Source organism: Heloderma suspectum, chromosome 2, assembly GCF_057233095.1.
Source record: "Heloderma suspectum isolate Gila_16-S chromosome 2, 16-S_ref, whole genome shotgun sequence".
Classification (NCBI taxonomy): Eukaryota; Metazoa; Chordata; class Lepidosauria; order Squamata; family Helodermatidae; genus Heloderma; species Heloderma suspectum.
The window spans coordinates 163,433,671-163,442,578 of record NC_139459.1 but is presented as its reverse complement, the minus strand read 5'-3'; positions in this window follow the sequence as shown (position 1 = coordinate 163,442,578).

Genomic DNA, 8,908 nt, shown 5'->3' with positions numbered 1-8,908 from the left:
TACTGTTTGGCAGCTAGTCCTGGGCACCAATAGGGTATGGGGAGTGAGTACTGCAGACACCCAGTAAGAGCAGAAACATGCGATTCCTCCGAGCCTTGTAGGGTTTTTTAGGGGTACAGGAGCATAAGGACCTATTTACAGATGGCAACCCATGGTGCAAGAACCCACACCTGTCATCTTGAGGGCCATGACACCCATTTCTGATTTGGTGTTCCAAGATGCTCAGGGGACTGGAAACAAAGCCCTGTGAGGAGAGACTGAAAGGACTGGGCAAGTTTAGCCTTGAGAAGCGAAGACTGAGGGGAGATATGGTAGCGCTCTTCAAGTACTTGAAAGGTTGCCACAGAGAGGAAGGCCAGAATCTCTTCTCAATCAGCCCAGAGTGCAGGACACGGAATAATGGGCTCAAGTTATAGGACGCCAGATTCCGGCGGAACATCTGGAAAAACTTGCCAACTCTTAGAGCAATACAACAATGGAACCAATTCCCTAGGGAGGTGGTGGGCTCTCCCACACTGGAGGCGTTCAAGACGAGGCTGGGCGGCCATCTGTCAGGGATGCTCTGACTTGGATTCCTGCATTGAGCAGGGGGTTGGACTCAATGGCCTTGTAGGCCCCTTCCAACCCTACTATTCTATGATTCTATGGTGGCAGGCTGCTTGCTTTCCATTGTTCCCAACATGGGTGTGGCTATTGTCACTTTCAGTGAGGCATCTCTGACTCAGAAGAATTAAGAAATGTTTTCATTTGCCTTCATTCAGGTTCTGAGTGTCTTCTGTCTCAGAATTTCAGTAATGACATGGTTTGCAACATAATTTATTTGGCTTGTAATATGATTGATCTAATAAGTGATTTACAGTTTCACTGTTGATAAATACATGCATCCCCAGAGATCAGCACTCATTTTCATGTATTACTTCAAGAATTGCCACAGTTATCCAAGTAATTATTGGTTGCAACAGCCATCCCTCTGCTCTGTACCTCTCAATTCCCACTAATAAGATAGGTTAGCTTCAAACATTTGATTTACCCAGAACCTCTCATCTGCCCAGTGAAAGCTTGCATCTTCCTAATCGAATGCAAGTTTCCCCCATCTGAAACAGCTGATCGTTTTCAGAGCCCAATAGATTTACCTGTTTTGAATCTTCTCTAAGGTGCACAATACCCAAGGCAAAGGAACCACCTGGGGTGCTTCCAGACAAGGCTTTTATTGAGCTTTTCTACATGAGACATTTATCATGCACTCGTCATTCCCTACTCACTGTTGTTTACAGATTCTTTAGACAAGTTGTGACCCTTGTCTTTAGGCAAGTTTTTTTTAGAGCAGGGAAAATGTGGTATTATTCAAAGAAAGCAAAAGAAGATGCTCTTTGTGTAGTTCTTGGGTTTCAATTCTGCGACGAAACCGAAAATAGATACAGCGGATTAACAGTGTCATGTAGAAAACCTCATTGTACCATCACCCAGCCTCATTCATGGAATTTTATGGGTGGGTTGGGGGCAGTCTAGACATCCGTTTCAATTCGTAATCCTCCCATGTTTCCATCTGTAAGGGCCCCTATAGAAATTAAATGTGACTTGGCAGCATTAGGTGCTAAGGCTTCCATTCTTGGACAGGTTTGCCAACACTAAGAAACAGCAAAAGATAACTTCGTTCTATTTCATGTTGAGTTCATGTGAGAATAAATCTCACATGAGAGGCAGGAACAAATACTTCTTATTTTGGTGCTCCTTGTCTTTCTGCCTCTTGATGATGTGTAATCCTATGCAGGCAGCCACAGAAATGTTCCGGTGTGGTGCACACAGGGCTTGTTTACACAACCAACATTCTGTGGTTGTCATTCCAGGGCTGTCTGAAAAATCAGCCTCAGTCCCATCTACAACCACTATGGGAACTTCAGGGAGTTTCAGCCCTTGGTCAAATTAGACATTCAGAAGAAGCAGCGGGGAGGAAAGAAGGGAGGAAAGAATGCAGGAGTAGGGTTAACTTCTTCCCACACAAATTTACAGCTAGCAAAATTGTCATAATTGTGTGTGCGTGTGTGCACGTGCGCATGCATGTAGGGTCTGTACATTGCAAAGACCTCTGGTGAGGGCTGAGCATCCTAGCTGCTGCTTTCGGTACTAGCTGCAGCTTCTGAAGCATGTGCAAGGGCAGCCCCATGTAGAGTGCGTTACAGTAGTCTAATTGTGAGTTTACTAGTGCATACATCACAGTGGCTAGGCTATTCTTATATAGGAATGGGTGTAGTTGGTGCACCAGCTGAAGCTATGAATGGGTGATCCGAGCCACCGAGGTCACCTGGGCCTCTAGTGACAAAGATGGATCCAGGAGCACCCCCAATCCATGGACCTGTTCCTTCAGAGGGGAACATGTGAACCTATCACCACTTGGCATGCTTTCACTGTTATTTTTCCAGTGGGCACAATTTTCTCTCGTTTTTAAATTGATATTTAATTAGCACTAACAAGCTTTTTCAGGGCTACATTCAAAAAATAAAAATATTTGTACAATAGTGCTTAAATGAAAGAGCATTATAGTGCTAATTAAATAATTTGTTAAAACCTGCTGGCTTCCCAGTAATAACCATTTTAGCCATTTAGTTTTTTCAATTAAAAATTTGTGATCTAAAGCATTTGCAAGCTAGAAACATACCTCAAGCTCTTTATTTCTTAACTTTTTTTTTACAAGTCATGACAGCAATTGGGCAGTCATGCTTTAATAATAGCTCAAATAAATAATGCTTTAATAAATAAGTGCAGTAACACAAATTAAATAATGTATTTTTTGAAAGGCTTGATTGGAGGAAAATGGCTCCCAGGATGGGAGGGGCCTTGACTCAGTTGTAAAGCACCTGCTTCGCATGCAGAAGATCCCAGGTTCGATCCCCAGCATCTCCACATAGGGCTGGAAAACCTCCTGCCTGAAACCCTGGAGAGCTGCTGCCAGTCAGTGTCGACAGTATTGGGTTAGGTGAACCAAGGGTGTGGCTTGGTATAAGCCAGCTTCTGACATGCCTATGGAATGTACCTTCCCCTTCCCCACCCACATGGCTATGTCATGCTCACTAGTACAAGTAGCACATAGCAGGATGGTCACACAGAAAACGCTCAATACCCCCCTGTAGGATAGAAAGTCCAGTGCAATTCTGTTTATAGTGGGAAAGCAGTGCATTTGTTTGTTTGTTTGTTTGTTTGCTGCCCATCTGGCTGGCTACCTGGCCACTCTAGGTGGCATACAATACTAATAACACGAAATACAACGAATTTACATAACCGAACAAAACAACATAGCAAAACACCGCTCTAAAAGAACCCTAACCCACCCCAAATGCCTCCCTGGCCAGGCTTTTAAAGCCCGGCAGAAGCTTTAAGAGGGGGCATGGCAGAGGTCACTAGGGAGGGAATTCTGCGGGGGGGGGGGGCACCACAGTAAAGGCCCTCTCCCTAGTCCTCACCAGCCTAGCTGTCCTGGCTGATGGGACAGACAGAAGGCCTACCGAGGCCGTTCTCGTTGAGTGGCATCCCTGGTGTTGGTGGAGGCGCTCCTTAAGATAGACTGGGCTAAAGGTCAATGCCAACACCTTGAATTGGGCCCAGAAAACAACTGGTAACCAGCGCAACTCCTTCAGCAGTGGAGTGATGTGATCTCGCCAATGGCTGCCTTTAATCAGGCGGGCCGCTGCATTCTGCACCAGCTGCAACTTCTGAACTATCTTCAAGGGTAACCCCACATACAGTGCATTACAGTACTCTAGGTGAGAGGAGACCAGGGCATTAACTACTGATGGGAGCAGATGGTTAGGGACATAGGGGCGCAGCCGCTGTATCAGATGGAGTTGGTACAGTGCTGCCTGGCTCACGGCTGACACCCGAGCCTCCATGGAAGGCTGGGAGTCTAAAATGACCCCCAAACTGCGGACCTGGTCCTTCAGGGGTAGCTGCACCCCATTAAACACCAGGTCAACATCCCCCAACCTCCCCTTGTCTCCCACAAAAAGTACTTCGGTTTTGTCGAGGTTCAGTTTCAGCTTAGTCCTTTTCTATCCAGCCACTCACCGACTCCAGACACTTGGACAGGGTTTCTACAGCCAACCTTGGCAAGGATTTAAATGAGAGGTAGAGTTGCGTGTCATCCGCATATTGGTGACACTGCACCCCAGCCCTCCTGATGACAGCCCCCAGAGGCTTCACATAGATAAATAACATTGGGGAAAGAATAGAACCCTGTGGCACCCCGCAAGTGAGCAGCCAAGGGTCTGAAGTCTCCTCACCCAGAGCTACCCTCTGGTACCTGCCAGACAGGAAGGAACGGAACCACCGTAATACGGTGCCCCCTATGCCCAACCCCTCCAGGCAGTCCAAGAGGATACCATGGTCGATGGTATCAAAAGCCGCTGTTTGGGCATGGTAGTAGTGAGGGCACTTCCAGACCAGTTTTTGTCCTGCAACCAGCCTGCTTCAATCAGATCCAGGCATCCTTGTATTCATTTGTAACCCTCCTATTCCCTCCCCCCCCCCCCGTTTCTTCCATCTTTTTCTTACCACAGAAAATCCATTTAGGAGGAAAAGACAGAGTAACACTACAGGGCATCTCTAAGCGAGCAATTTATTGCACACTCGTGATCGGCCACTCACAGAAGTTTGTGGGTCCTTTACACAACATCATCAACCTCCAGGCTGTCTCCTGCGCTTTTCCTCATTTATCCTGCTTTCAAAACGATTGGCGATAAACAGGAATAGAAAAGAAACTCGTGAGATATAATTCAGCCACTAGATGGCACAGTTTCATTGAAAATATAGAAAGCCCCGGTTAAGGCTGCCAAGAAAGGGAGTTTTCAATTTCATGTTGTATTTGTTGTCTAAAAGAGGACATCCTAATCACGCCAGGAAGGAGAAGCCCTGGAAAGCTGCCAGATTTTTCCATAATGTAGAGAAACCCACAATGTCTTTTGATTGGTACCTCTAGTAGCCCTCCGTCTGAGAGTGCTTCCAGAGGGCTCCTAGCACTACTAATAAGGATTTGTGCAGCTGTTTAATCTTACTTTTACTTAATGGCTTTTCAACGGTAAGAGAAAAGATGGAAGAAGCCATAGGAAAACAGGGGAGGGTGATGGGCTGAAGATGAAGTTGCATGGATTCCCCCCCTGCCCAAATTCCATGAATGAGGCCGGGCAATTGCAGCATAAAAGCTTCACCCAGAAGCACTTTGAGGGCTGCCCATCTGAAGAGATACCACCGAGCTGGGGGTGGGTGGCGTTGTGGACCATAACCCTCATTATGCTCGCTTTGGGGAACATCAAGTGATTGTCTTGATGCCCTGCTATTTTCCTGCAAAGGGAGGGAAGAGCATCTCTGCCCTCTGTCCCTATTTGACAAACTCCAGATTTTGTACTTTCAGCATCTCTATGTGTACAGTGAAGGTTATGAATACATATATTTCTTTACCTGAGCAATTCTTCAGACTTAAGAAGGCAAACACTGATGATCGTTTTCTTAACAGGAATGTCAAAAGTAAAGCTTCAAAACTGATGCCCAGGCAATACCTTCATTAGGACCTAGTATAACTGGGGCACCTCCTAGTGTCAAAAAAGGACTTTCCATGGTGCAGTTTTGGTGTAGGGCTTCACCAAACATTTTTCCCTGAATGTTTTTGGGATGAAAGAGCCATGCTGGATTGGATCAGACCAAGGCTCCATCCAGACCAACATTTTGTTTGCACAGTGGCCAAACAGCTGCCTGTGGGAAACTCACAAGTAGGACATGAGTGCAATAACATCCTCCCAATCATGTTCCCCAGCAACTGGTGTACATAGGCGTACTGCCTCTGATACTGGAGGTAGCATATAGCCATCAAGACTAGTAGATATTGGTAGCCTAATCCTCCATGAATTTATCTAATACCCTTTTAAAGCCATCCAAACAGGTGGCCATCACTACATCTTATAGAAGCCAATTCCATAGTTTAACCATGCCCCATGTGAAGAAATGCCTTTTATCTGTCCTTAATCTTCCACCATTCCATTTCATGGGAAATTGGGATTCTAAGTAATATGAGGGAGAAAAATGTCTCCCCATCCACTTTCTCCACACCATGTATAGTTATATACACCTCTATCATGGGTGCTTCAAGACAAGGCTTTTATCATGCAGTCACCATGCCTCATTCATGACATTTGACAGGGAGTCCAGATTTTAACTTCTTACACTTGTAACCCTATGTTTCCCCCAGTTTTCCTTCTTTTTTCTTATTGGAGAAAATCCATTTAGGAAGGAAAGACAGAATAGTTCCACCGTATCTTTGGATTCGTAGTGCTAGGAGCTATCTGTTTAGCAACACCCCATTTCTCCATCGCCACCAGTTACAGGAAGCCAGATTCCAGCTGAACATCAGGAGAAACTTCCTGACTGTCGGAGCAAGACGACAATGGAACCAATTCCCTAGGGAGGTGGTGGGCTCTCCCACACTGGAGGGATTCAAGAGGAGGCTGGACAGCCATCTGTCAGGGATGCTCTGACTTGGATTCCTGCAATGAGCAGGGGGGTGGACTCGACGATCTTCTAGGCCCCTTCTAACCCTACTATTCTATGGTTCTATAACGTCACAATGGCACATTTACTGAGGTTTACAAATATTCAAATGCAGAAGCTAGTTTTGGGGGAATTAGCTGAACAAATGGATTTAAGACCAATTGAGGATGCTCCAGCCTTCACCAAGTTATGCTTTGGTGGGGAAATTAGCTGCATTCTTGGTGAAGCTGCGCTCCAGACCTAAAAGCAGTTTCAAGACTGTGGGAAAGAGTCTTCTCGAGGTTCGAAGTGCGCATGCGCGTGCACACACAGTGACAGAAGGGAAAGAGGGGGTGGAGGCTGCAATTTGTAGTAAGACCTTCCAAAAGCAATATACCTTTCCTTGGGCTGAAGCCCTTTCCTGCAGACAGGAACTAGTGTGAGTTGCAATTCCTGATCTCAGGTGATGAGGAAGGAAAGCGGAGAGCCTTGTCTAGGGGAGGCAAAGCACCCACTGTTAGCACCTTGCTCTGGCAAGCAAGGAGCTTGGTGATTTCAGCATGGAGCCTTTCCTCTGGGAGGAGAGACGGAGTGATTTCAGCAGCAGTGTGGCACTATACCCCTACACCTTGTCATTTCCGCAGTATGGCTCCACACCCTTGGGAAGAGGGAGTGGGGATTGCCCCAACCTGAGGCTTCTTATACAGTTCAGAGGAAGGCAGTGACATCACAACTCTGATGAGCCAGATACTGTTCATAGGCACTGGAAATGGTCCTCCTTACTATGAGGTAAAACTGAGTTGGCCTCCCATCCAGTATAACAAAAGAGGGTGCTTGAGGATGAATGGCTGTGCTTGCTGGAAACACAAGTCCTACTTGCCATCTCTTATCCTTTTAATAAAAGATGACCTTGCTTGTTAATGACTGCCTTAAACACAGATGTCAAGGCTGGAGTTCAACAATGGGAGTATATTGCAGGTGGTTGACTAGGTAACTTACCAGATATCACTCTTGCTATCCAGCACATTCATGTTTTGCTGAATTTGTGCCCCCACCTTTGCCTTTGGGGAAAGCATGTTAAGAAGTCCATTAGAAACTGAATTGCTTGAACTAGTCTTGCATGATGCTCTCAACCTCATTCTGGTGCCATTCTCCCACTTTTGCTGAGACTGGGGATGAAGACGCCTGGCTTTTTGGCTGCGTCTCAAAATGGAGTCAGACATGACTGAACGACTGAACAACAACAACCGTTCACTCAAGAGAGAGCTACTTCATAACAACTTACTTGAATTGCTTTTGCCATGTTAATGCCCATTCCCCCAGTTTGGAGAGATCTTGCTGAGTGCTTTGCAACCCCTTTTTGTTTTGATCACCCTGACCCACTCTTGACTGCTGAACCTTAGACTCCTTGAGCACAATCTTAGCCATAAACATTGTCAAGCAGCAGGAGCAACCTTTGAACCCTTCCCCTCCATCTCCACGGGGCAGACTGTGGGATTCACGTTCCCATCTCTTTCCCTTGCCCTGTGAATGTTATTGGCATGCAAGGCTGTTAATCTTGAGCAACCCTAGAGGGAGGAGCGCATGTTGCCTTAAGGGCGGGCTTCCTGCGGGAAGTCTGCATCACAGTTCAGTTTGGGTTTTGGGGGGAATGTTTCAAAGTATGGCTGCCCCATTTTTCACTTTAGCATTGTCAGTAATTAGCAATGATATGGAGGGCCTGGAAGCAGATTACACTTAATATCAACTGATTTTTAAAAAATAGTTTGTAAGTATAATGGATTTGAAGATCAAGGCTATTTTTCTTTGAGTTGCTAAACATATCACAAAGTACTGGACAAATGTATTCTAAATATTATAGTACTTTGCACACGTGTTGATATGGGAGAGGCAACAAAAGTGGAAGGCTTTTTAATTTTCCAGAAATCCAGTGGCCCTAAACATCATGTGCATGTGAGAATAACAGAATGAAATGTGACGGGTGAACTCATCACTGGCAGACGAATTGCCATAACCAAAGCCATTACTGGATCTATTTGCACACAGGAGATAATGGGCATGGAACTTCAGGAAAAGTTGGGAATTTTAAATGTTCGGCTCTCAGTTACTGCTGTTTGTCTTCCAGCTTGCGCACACACCACTCTACATTTTTGAGAGAGATTCTGAGCTCCGAAATGAGCCCTTAGTGATTGTTGTAGGTAAAGTACATCTTATTGTATAGGGGAAAAAGCACACATTTTGTGGGAAACAGTATTGAACATATTGAGTCTAACCCCCAATATTGGGGGTTGGACTTGATGGTCTTGTAGGCCCCTTCCAACCCTACTATTCTATGATTCTATGAACACTTTGGTGAGGTGTGACTCCAGTGACAGAAAAAATGGGGGTAAGGTAGACA